Genomic DNA, 8,108 nt, shown 5'->3' with positions numbered 1-8,108 from the left:
CAAATTATGCTCCAATCTACATTTCTGGCTGACTGCCTTCAATCCAGACAACGGCTGATTTTTAGCTTAAACCAGTGATTATTAAAAAGATGGATGCAACCGACAGTTATTTTAACCCATACAATACCCAGGAAGTGAAGGTTTCCAAGGTTATGAATAGTTAAGACCTTAGCATTACTAAAAACAATGTATGGGATCAATTATGTTTACAAAAACATAAAACAATGTCTGGAGGAGCTTCAGCCAAAAATATAAAAAGGGGGTAAGAACTAGTTAGGGGGAGGGCCACTATCTTCTACAGTCAAGATGAAACAATTGGTTAACTCTCTCAGCCTCATACGGAACACCTAGGCATACAAATAACAGAAACAAAAGCAGCTCAAAAGAACTCCCCACATAGATGAGGGGGCATTGTGTTGCAGCCTGAGTGTTTGCCTGGTCTATAGAGAAGCATAAATGAGCTACGCCTGGTGCTAACTGGAACCTGATTGGACCATCATTCTACATGTGCAATTTATCAAGATCACTTTGTGAGATCTGTTTTCACTTTTCCTGTTAATCAGTGTCAAAAAAGACACATAAAATCTACTTTGGTTCAATTATGTACAATAATAAAACTTCTTCTAATCTCAGACAAAACAATGTGTAACTTTTTCAGACAACCAACACACCAAGTTCCATCTGTGTCTGCCTTGTGATCTTCAGATTACCACAACAAGCTGTGCGTCCCTAAATAAGAGGTATATGTTCATCCTTTGTAGATAAAGCAAAGGGTGCTGATTTGATTTGAGGATAAACCCCCTGAGATGCACCATCTTGTTTGCAAGAGGGTCCTCAGACACACAAGCATGGAAATGAACAGACATTTAAACAAAAAAAAAAAAACATAAATAATAATTAAGATAATAAATGAAACAACCAATCGAAATGACACAAAACAAACTCATGACAAGAAGCCATCATTCTGAGTGAGTTAGGCAAATTATTCCAGTCCTTAAAACTTAGAAATATGTCTCCAAATTTCATTACAAATTCTAGGCACAGTAAGAAAAAGGTGTTCAGTGTGTGATCTAACTGGAACGAAATGCTGTTTTAAGTAAAAAGGATAGTTAAAGTAAATGCATTTAAAAGCAAAGACCAACCAGTTAAGTGCATCAGACATGAAACAATGATGCGTGCGATAAAGATCTCAATACAAATCTACAGATATTAATGTAAGCTGCTATTAGTGTAATCATTATAAAACCTTAATCTTGCAGAACTGCATAAGATAATAAAAGCATTTCAGTAAAGTAACATTTATTTAATCTCGGGAAAAGTCTATGCTTATTATCTTAATGTATGATCCTCAGGAGTGTTAGTGTCTGTATGGTAAATAAACTAATTCCTATTTTGTAATAAAAACCAACTGCAAGAGGTCACAGGCGAGGGAGCACCAAGGATCTCTATCATCCTATTGCTCTCACAGCTAGTATCCAATCACAAGAGCACGTCAAAGCAATGAGTGACTAGCCAATCACAGCACAGTAGGGTGGGAACTAACACAAACTGGGTTGGGAAAGCTAGTTTTCATCAGTGTCTTGTCTGGCTTTGGCTGCCTCTCTCGGGTCCACTTTCTTCAAGTGACAGGACAGGATTTGTTTTTCTTTCAGGGACAGGTCTGGCATGGGGTGACTTCAACAGGTTAAGTCGTTCACCAGCAACATCTGCAGGCTTGGTATTCATGCAGTATGATTGCTGTCACTGCGAACGCTCCGGCTTCCTTCAGCAAGTTCACAGCACTCATCTTCATCATCTAGGCTAAGTGGCCTAACAGCAGTGACAGGAAGGTACTTGCTTTCCCAGTATCTATCAACCATGCCCACTTGGGCTCCCAAGCACTGACCGCTTTGGTGAGACAATTGGTGAGAGCTTTGCTTCCAATGAGCTTGGCATCATTGCAACATTGTGTCCAAATGTCCAAAGTTGGTTAATAAATGATCTAGAGGGTGTGATGGACAGAAAGACAGGGGCGGGTCAGTTTAATCACACTATGTGTATAAAAGATCTGACTGCCTGTATCAACGACTGCAGACTAACTCAAGTCTGTTGTTCAATAAAGACTTTGAAGAGCTTCGTCTGTCTCTTGCAAAGATTCTTTTGTCAATTCGTGAAAACAAGGAATTATACGACATGTACAGTCAGGACTATCCTGTTCAGCACACTTGTCACAGCCATATGATTTCTCTCTTGCCTTCCCAGGAGTGACAGACTTATTCTGACTTTTGTGTCTGTATCGACCGTAGGGGTGATTTACACTGGGGACGCTGGGGACATGTCCCCACCACTTTTTGAAATTGCTGATTTTATCCCCACCACTTTTTTAAAGCATAATTTGTTAAACGTTCAGAAATATAGCTTGCAGTTAGTAACAAATGAAAAGGCCTTTAAAAAGGTTTATTTGCACATTCAGATAACATGCAATGCAAACAAAACATAGAAGAAACAAATGTGCATTGTCCAAGAAAAGTAACTTAAGCTAAAAAAAAAGAAGCTACTGTAAAATGACCCAAACACGAGCATGCACCAATCGGTAACTTTAACAACTCTTGATAGTATTTGTTTGGCCAAATTTTCCGTTCTCTCCCTTTGAACATGACAAAAGAGGAGGGAAGACTAAATCATGCCTACAGATGTTTTGCCTCAGCAGGGATGATATTACATGAGAAAAGTTCTGAAACAGATCTGAAAGCAGCACAGAATGTCTGAGATCTGCACTGACTTATATTCTGTTATATTTATATATTTTGAAATGTCAAGTACCACCTGAATTTTGTGTTTCCTTTTACATAAATAAATACGTTTCCACCATAAATTAGTGCAGAAACTTTCATCAGAATGCAGGAAATGAAGTGTTTAAAGATCAAAATTTCCTGCTTTTCCCTGCTCATATAGCTCTGCATTGAGGATATCTTTAAAACACTGTTGAAGGATATCTTTGTCTCGTTCTTGTGAACCTAATATCGTGTATTGTACTGTCTCGCGAGCTAAGTGTCTCTTCACACCACTAATCTGAGCCACTATGTCCCCATCACTTTTCTACACAAAGTGACGCCCTTGGTATACACTGACCTGTAATAAACGCCATTGTGGCTGAAGACGCGTCTTGTTAGCAGAGGCCTTTTGTTGTCACCTGCTGCAGTATCATCTTTCATCATGACCTACTGTATATATCAACACCAAAGAAGAATATCTTCCTCAGTCTCAGATGAACATCATCAGATTCAGTCCACTTCTGCCACAGTCTGGAATGTTAGCACATATTAGCAAGTCTTGACGATCTCTTCTGTTGGATCTTGCTCCAACTTGGACACCAGCAGACATTGTGCATCAGTGAAGTCCAATCCAAAAAGTGTGAAAGCGATCCTGAGTGTTTGAGCTTGTTTGCTGGAAATGGCTGCCTATGGTCTTATATAGGGGTTCAGCCATAGTTTGGCGTGGCCCTGTTGGAGAGGTCAGTATTTTGACCTTATAATCCCAGATATCCCTCATCTTTACAAAGAGAACATATCAATAGTTCTAATATCAGACTCTCTACTCCAGCCAATGATCGTGCAGCATGGACCACTAATTATAGTCTCTGAGTCAGCTGATTGGTTTGTAAGAGGAACAATGTAAAAAAGGGACAGAGAAAAATAATTCTAAATAGTGTAAGCATGAAAATAGTGGGGGGACTTCTGTTAAGCTTTATTTGTTGTGCTGCTGGCAATCTTTTGTGTTGTTATCGGAAGGAATGAGTAAGTTCCAGGATTAATGTCGGTGGTCAACACCGACATTACAGATTCTGATTCAACCATCTAAATCCTCCTCTTCACTAAAGAAACATCAAAATGTTACCTGATGTTTTAGTTTCTCCTCTCAAGCTAAACCATGACAGTAAAAAGCAACTTTCTTAATAAAATCTTTTATAGTGAACAAGTGAGTGAGTTCAGCTTCTAAATAATTAGCTGTGCTCATGCGGCAGAGAAAGCTCAGAAAAGGCTGTATTTCTTAAAGGGACTATATGTAGTTTGTCAATAAAATCACTTATTAATAGATCACATTTTTACTGCCTTTTCTGTCAGTGGGCTGTGGCCTCACTTAGAAATGAACAACACCTGAGTTCACTGTTGCTTGGAACAGCCACTATTCTGCTTTTACAGTTTTTCTCAAATGCTAAAACACAAAAGCCAATCCTCTAAACCAAATGACCAGTTGTCTAAACACATTTACTAAATCTAGCCATCATTTTCCAATATCATAAACACATTTCACATGAAGACACAATTCACAAAACACAATCCTCCGTTCACATAAATCTTAAAACATTTTTCCTTGCTAAAACACAAGTTGCAAAAGAACTCTGCTCATATTCTCAAATGAAAGCTCATGTGATGCAAAATGCTTGCCACAGTCAGCAATATTTGAACAAAATGAACACACCTGGCGTCATTCATTACACACAACGATTCAAAATTGAAAACACCTGTTGCTAATGCTGTGACCACATGTATAAAAGCAAGTTCAGAGTGCACAGTTTGCTGAAGATTTCAAACAAACACAATGGATGAAGGCAGAGTCAGGGGAAGAGGTAATCGAGTCAGAGGAGGGAGAAGAGCTGGCCAAGGAGGAAGAGGAGCAGGCCAAGGAGGAAGAGGAGCAGGCCAGGGAGGAAGAGGAGCAGGCCAGGGAGCAGGCCAGGGAGGAAGAGGAGCAGGCCAGGGAGGAAGAGGAGCAGGCCAGGGAGCAGGCCAGGGAGGAAGAGGAGCAGGCCAAGGAATAAGAGGAGGAGGCCAACAAGGGAGAGGAGAAGGTCCAGGAGGGAGAGCAAGACAACCTCGCACCATCATTACGGACGAGATGCGAGCAACAGTCATTGACCATGTCATTGTCCATGGCATGACAATGGCTGAAGCAGGACTAAGAGTCCGTCCAAACCTGAGTAGGTTCACCGTGGCCACCATTATCAGGGCATTCACACAACACAACAGGTATTGTACTCTATTGCTTTCTTTGTCACAATACAATTTTACAAGCCTGTGAAAGTAGTCTATTAGTTTCAAATCAGTTGTTACTGTATTGTAAAACATGTCAATTGACAACACGTTTCTTTCTTTAGAGTTGAAAGAATGCCACATAGAGGTGGGAGGGTTGCCATATTTACAGCGGCACAAGAAACCCTCATTGTGGATATGGTTCGTGAGAACAACCTCATCAGACTCCGGGAGATCAGAGACAAAGTCATTGCCGATAATGTGAACTTTGAGGGCATTGATGATGTCAGCTTGGCCACAATAGACCGAGTTCTCCGGGCCAAAAGATGCGGATGAAACAAGTCTATAGGGTTCCCTTTGAGCGAAACTCTGCACGACACAAAGACCTACATTACGAGTATGTGCAAGTAAGTATAGATCCATGTTCACAGTACAGTTAGTGAACATACTGTGTTGCTCAGTGGCCTACATTACTTCTGGACAATACTATGCTACCTGACTGACTGTTCTGAACACCTGTGCACTTTCACATTTTCACAGAGGATATTACAGTTGGACGCGATGGCCAGACCTCATGAGTACCTCTTCCTGGATGAGGCTGGCTTCAACCTGCAGAAACGAAGGCAAAGAGGCCGTAACATCATTGGCCAAAGAGCCATCACTGAGGTTCCTGGCCAACGGGGGGGTAATATTACTCTTTGTGCGGCCATGGGTTTGGAGGGGCTTGTCCACCAGCAGGCTGTCCTTGGGTCTTACAACACCCAACGTCTCCTAACCTTCCTAGAGGAGCTAAAAGATATCCTCCTGGACCGCCAACAACACCATCCATCATTTGGGACAATGTACACTTCCACAGAACAAACCAAATCAGAGTGGTTCACCACCAACAGTAACCACTTTTTAAACGTCTGTCTGCCACCCTACTCCCCTTTCCTGAACCCTATAGGAGTTCTTCTCATCGTGGAGATGGAAGGTTTATGACAGACAACCATACACTAGAGAGAACCTCCTAAGGGCAATGGAGCTGGCGTGTGTTGACATCCCAGTGGAGAACTTCCAAGGATGGATCCGCCATTCCAGGGCGTTTTTCCCGCGGTGCCTGGCAAGAGACAATATAGCCTGCGATATGGATGAGGTGATGTGGCCCGATGCAGCTCAGCGACATGATGCCGCACAGTGATTGTGGTGTAAATAAAATAAATTAAAAAAACTTCACACCCTGATCATGTTTTCAAGAGTACTGTTGTGTGCAATAGATTCTGTTTTTGCATTGAGTTGTTACAGTAGTGTACAGAATTTACTATAGATTTATACTCTTCATATGAAACTCACAAATCTAAATGCCCAATCCTCTGCAGAGATCTAAGAAGATCCATTATTGTAAAGTTTCTAAATATGCATTGGCAGTTATGAAACAAAGAACCTTCTCACAAATTGAGCATTGTCTTCAATTGTTTTGCTGTAGTGTGTAATGATGTGTATAGTGTTTACATTTTTGAAAGCTTCGAGCTGCTCTTTTGGTGTGAAAGTTTGAGTTTTGAAGGGAGAAGGTGTGGTTGTGTTTATGTAGCTTTAGAAAAGGGTGTTGTGTTTAGACATTGGAGAACATGGACAAAACGTTTGTGAAATGTGTTTTAGCATTTGAGAAAAACTGTAATGTATCGGGTCGGGATGTAGCTACATGTGCGCTCCCGAGCCTCTCTCAGAGTACAGCAACACCACAGCTAATGAAATGCAGTCAACTAACGCCACAAAACAAACCGGCTCCCAGCACAACAGACTCCAATTTAAACTCCACGTAAAGATACAAAACAACAATAAATGTTTGTGATGAAGCCTGTCAGGCCAGACTACATTCAGATGTCGTCTGCATGAGAAAAAGCTAATGTAGCTTATACTGATGTAGGGCGGTGACAGCTAGCTAACGTACGTGAGAACGGCTCTAATGTTTGCTTCGTAACGTTCAATTAAGATTTATTGTAAAATGTAACTGTCAACTTTTACAGAAAATAAAAAAAGCTCTAAAATTTCTGGCTTGGTCCTTAGTTTACAACAGCTGAGTGCTGACTTAATCGTGCTTCTTTGGTTTCAAAAACAATGACTTCAGTTTTATCTTTGTTTAATTGAAGGCAATACTGGCGCATCCAATTGTTGACTTGTTAAATGCACTTGCTCAGTGCTTGTATGGGATCATAGTCCTGGTGATATGACTATGTAAATCTTTGTGTTGTCTGCATAATTATATATTTGTTGATTTTCATTATCTGAGCCAGACTGACTGTAACCTCTTCTTAAAAACGGGTGGTTTGATATGGGCCTATAATTGGTGATGTGTCTAGATTAGTCTTTTTTAAAGAGTGGCTTGATGACTGCAGTTTTCAGGGCCCGTAGGAAGGCACATGAGCGAAGAGATGTGTTAACAATTTGTAGAAGATCTGACGCCATGCAATTAGGAAAACCCCTGTTATCAAAAGATCAAGGCAGGAGGAGGTGTTGTATTATGTCCTCCATATTGTTATAGTTGGTAGGATCAAATCGTGTCATGCTATTTCAATTGATGTTAATTGGAAGACATACAGAAGTATCCGCTGCCGTTTCACCAGACTTCAGAGCAGCTTCTTCCCTCAGACTCCTCCACTCCACCATATATTACCAAACCACTACCTTGTATAATATATATAAGTGTATACACTGTTTTTATTGTTATTCTAGTATATATGTTCTGTGTGTGAAGTGTGAAGGAAGACTTTAATTTCATTGGGACGCTCTAAATTGTAGAATGACAAATATATGAAACCTGAACCTTGAAAATAAAGAATTAACTGTTAACTATTAAAAAACTAAGATGAGTGCAGGAGGGTTATCGACCTTTATATTAGTTGTGTGGCAGCAGGTGCAGCCATCGAAGACTTGTAATGACTGTGTATTGCAATCATTTGCCCTGCTTGTACCTACTGCATCAGACTGGGAAAATCTTTGCAGACTGTGGACAGATCCTATTCCAATGTCTCCCATCTGTTACAGACACTCCAGAGCCAAAACAACCACATCAAAGACATCAATTTCTTCCCAAACACCATCACTCTCATGACCATT

Source organism: Micropterus salmoides, unplaced genomic scaffold, assembly GCF_014851395.1.
Source record: "Micropterus salmoides isolate LMB-PRFRI ecotype aquatic unplaced genomic scaffold, ASM1485139v1 Ms_hic_scaffold_22, whole genome shotgun sequence".
In the NCBI taxonomy this organism is placed as follows: Eukaryota; Metazoa; Chordata; class Actinopteri; order Centrarchiformes; family Centrarchidae; genus Micropterus; species Micropterus salmoides.
The sequence above is the reverse complement of the archived record's forward strand: the minus strand, read 5'-3'. Positions refer to the sequence as shown.